Source organism: Branchiostoma floridae, chromosome 2 (genome assembly GCF_000003815.2).
Source record: "Branchiostoma floridae strain S238N-H82 chromosome 2, Bfl_VNyyK, whole genome shotgun sequence".
Classification (NCBI taxonomy): Eukaryota; Metazoa; Chordata; class Leptocardii; order Amphioxiformes; family Branchiostomatidae; genus Branchiostoma; species Branchiostoma floridae.
Genome location: NC_049980.1, coordinates 33,186,931 through 33,190,662, shown reverse-complemented (window position 1 = coordinate 33,190,662; position 3,732 = coordinate 33,186,931). Strand labels below are relative to the sequence as shown.

General features: G+C 40.3%; 2 protein-coding genes across 3 annotated transcripts in view; one reads left to right on the top strand and one right to left on the bottom strand.

Annotated features, from left to right (window-relative positions):
• The window catches only part of LOC118409478 (leucine-rich repeat-containing protein 24-like), a 23,423-nt gene extending 21,541 nt beyond the window's left edge, over positions 1 to 1,882 (bottom strand). Inside the window, exon 1 of one of the 2 annotated variants that reach the window (XM_035810518.1) lies at positions 1,310 to 1,882. The gene's annotated coding sequence lies outside the window, so the exon portion shown is untranslated. The other variant, XM_035810521.1, reaches the window with a different exon arrangement.
• Positions 1 to 3,732, top strand: part of LOC118409197 (probable E3 ubiquitin-protein ligase HERC1) — a 241,474-nt gene that overhangs the window by 77,606 nt on the left and 160,136 nt on the right. The window lies entirely within an intron of this gene.

Below are 3,732 nucleotides of genomic sequence, written 5' to 3'. Positions count from 1 at the left end.
ATGATATTCTGGTACTTTGCAGTAATAGAATAAATGCGTTTTTATTGTTGTAATGTCGTCTAATCAAGGAGGTTTTATTTGATGAAAGCTCCTTGGTCTAATTGATAATCTTTCAAGAGCTATATTTCTGATTATGTTATGACTTAGACACGTTATAGGAAATAATTCAAAGAATATAATAAGGACCTGGTACATTCGAAAGTGTCTCTGAAGTCTTGTTGGTAATAATAAAATGCAGTTTGTTTAATTTTCTTCTTTAGTTTTTGCCCTAAAACAGCATGAAGATATGGGTTGTTTTGCATGGAGACCAATTAGTTATTTCAAGGGCGTTATATAACAACCAATTGGTTCTTACAAGGTTCTCTGTGCGTATGCACGCAGCAAGGTACCCAGTATATGTATGTGTTTGTGGCCATAACCAACATGACATAAATAAACTCCTGACAAGTAGGTGTGAATTAGAGTCTGCCCCTCCCCAAACTGTGAATCTGTCAGGTTTGGTAATGGTTTCTCAATAAGCCTTGTAGTGAGGACAATCCCTGAGTAAATACTGGAGAGTTGGCAATTCAGGGGTGCTTGACAATGTGAAGTACAGGTTGAAGTACAGTCAAACCGGTTACAGTACAAGAGACCACCTCTACATAAGGACCACTTGGCCAGTGTGACTACTTTTTGGTGGTGCCGTAGATATGTTTTTTTTCCAATTGACACAAGCAATAAGAAACCTGTCTATAGTACTAGTATTAGTGACCACCTGTCGACATAGACCAGAGTGGTCTTTTGGGGTAGTTTTGGCGCGGTAGATGTTGTTGTGAAGACACTAGGACTCACCTGAGCAAGCTTACTGTACCAATTCAGCAGCAGACAACAATCCAATATATACTGAGACTGGGCTGTAACCCTGTCAGCAATCAATCAGGAAGACACAATATGAGAAAAGGTCTGAAGAAGTGATAAACCTACCCGAGCTGTATACAGCACTGCCTTATGTTATCAGTAAACTGTCTGCCATATACGATATAGGGCTGCTACAGATCGTTGAGCACACAACGGTGGTTTATATACTACAAGACGTGAGGATCTGAATGAGGTTAAGTTTGGGTTTGCCGTAGAATTCCCAAGAGGACAACTCGCTACCTTACCTGTCTCGGATGAGAATTAAACCCAGTCATTCTCCATACTACCAGCCATCGCTCACGACCACACGTACGTGCTAACTTCCTGACAGGAATGCAACTGTGCAGGCATGTGCCGCTCTAGTAGTTGTAACACACTGCCTATGCAAACACGGGGAAGACACACTACTTACCCCAACAATAGGTGTTACTCTCGCCCGCTAATCTCTCTTTAAAAGGAGCCAACTTTGGCTGGAGACCAGCAGCCGGAAGGGTGTGTACATGCTGTCCCCGGTAGGTGTGTGCGAGGCATGTAGGGGGGCACCGGTGCATGCAGGCAGGCTCAGGACTGGTTTGTTGTCTTCTGTGCATGCACGTATAGCCCCCGTCTGCGTTGGGAGATTCCTCTTGAGATCCAAGTCACGGCGGTGTGTGCAGAGAGGCAGCTTTTTCCCTGGAACCGACTGGAGACAAACGTGAAACAAAACACAGTCAGGAATGGAATGCGGCCTGCAGCAATCCCTCTCCGTGCATGGAACCAGTATTTCTAGTTTTCCAGGATGACGCATACGGAGCAGGGCCCATATGTTTTGACTCTGTGTCCCGTGAATGGTAGCTCCTACTGGGTCCTTTTCATCCCTGCATAAATAATTCATGCCGCTGGTATTCCAAGTGTTTGAATACCTTGGGTGAATTGCCTGGCTATAAAAATGCCATTGCACGACTGTTGTACAACCATTTGTTATGGCTACAATTGTTGGCATTGTACATTGTCAGGTTGTCAGTATGGGTAAGAAAAGACAGTACTCTGATATGAATTACAAAGAAAACTTTTGTATATTATACCTTGATGGACAATATATCCTTTTGGTGACTTTAAACATTTTTCAGTCCAGCATTTCTCTGATCAAGGACGTTACAATGTTCTTGCTCTGATTGAAAATGGCAGCAGACAACTCGTTAATTGGTTAAATACCCTCAGACCCATTGTTACAGGGTCTTATGCCTTTTGAAAGGTGTGATAAAGGATTGGGATAATTGTTTTTGTTACCCAGGGTGATTTACATTAATTTATATATTTTGGCACTTGTTCCAGAACTTGAAATGAAATTTGTCAGTTCTGATTCACTAGTTACATACTAACATAGTTAACAAAAATCGATTTTATTTCTTTGTATTTGAATAATACTGTGAGGAAAATGTTTAATTTTATCAAGGAGGTCTGGGGCATTTTGCCAATACTAATACACAAATCAGAAAGCAATTCAGTAAACTTGAATTCAAGCATCCAATAAGTTTGTATTTTAGCCATTGATCGTGTATCACTGAAAGATATATGAACGATCTATTCTAACAATGCCTTCGATTGAAACCATTTTTCTTCTTGGCTAGCGCAAAGAAAATCTATTCTGTGTCAATAGGGTGTGCTTATGCTGCCAGGACGACCATCAGTCACATATGAATGAGTTAATAGAAGAATTTTTAAATCAGTGACTCTCGAAAACACGTCCCTCCAAATTTTCAATGTCGACTCAGTACATCTTGTTCTCATTACAATTCAACAGTACTTAATCATCCAGATCAAGCAAGAAACACTAGAACCGAGATGATATGAAATCAGCAGCATTGCTCTTGTATTACAATTAAGTGTGTGTTTTTAGTCTGCTAAGAACCAATTATGTGGACTTAGATGTATGTGCTGCAGATAAGTTTACTTTTGTGGTGGTTATATTTTGCAGTGGAAGGGAGAAGGACGTTTTTGTCATTTTAGGTTTGCGGCTGAAACAATAATGTAGATCAGTGGTCACACCTTACAAATGAGAATTCGTGATGTGATGATTTTGAAACAGAGAGGTCACTGCAAAAATAAAACCATCGTGAACATTTAAAGATCTACAGTACCTAAAGTGCAGACAATTCCAAGGGGATAGATGCCCCCCACCCATGTCTGTAGCTCCCTAATGCTGAAAGGATGGGTAAGTCTGAAATATATGTCTGCGATTAGAGCCTCCTCCTGGCCACCTGGTATTTAGGCCTGGGCAAACTCACACTGGGGATTCCATCAGTCTTAGATGTTGTGATTTCTTTTATATAATTGAAACGATTATATAAAAGGTAATAAGGGAAGCTGGTAATAATGAACTCAACTGTGCAATAATCATTTATGTAATGTCCTGTGTCAGTCTGTTAATGCCCCCCTGCATGTTCGGTCAGTAATGGCCCACGTGACCTGGGATATATGTAAATTTTATCTCCATATAAAGAATGATCTTACACGGTTCAAAGTGTGAACGGCTGTAGATTGTTCAAGAATTGTCACTTTTTGCCCTGGCATTTCACAGTACCTATATTTGATGACAGTAGTCAACGTGAGAAGCAAACTTTTACCCTGTCTATCTATATATATACTGTGGTTTATTTCATTTATCAAAATGCATTTTGGTTCCTGCATTTGTTAGCGAGGAAGGATGTTACTGTAAATTCATTATTTTTTTTTTTAAGGGACTTGAGTTTGCATTTGGAGGTGAAAGGAGGTTTTCACAATGTTTTAAGTTTGCATTTGAAACAAATCAGTACCACAGTATTATTGTGGTGGATAATGGCCGCACCAGGTGGC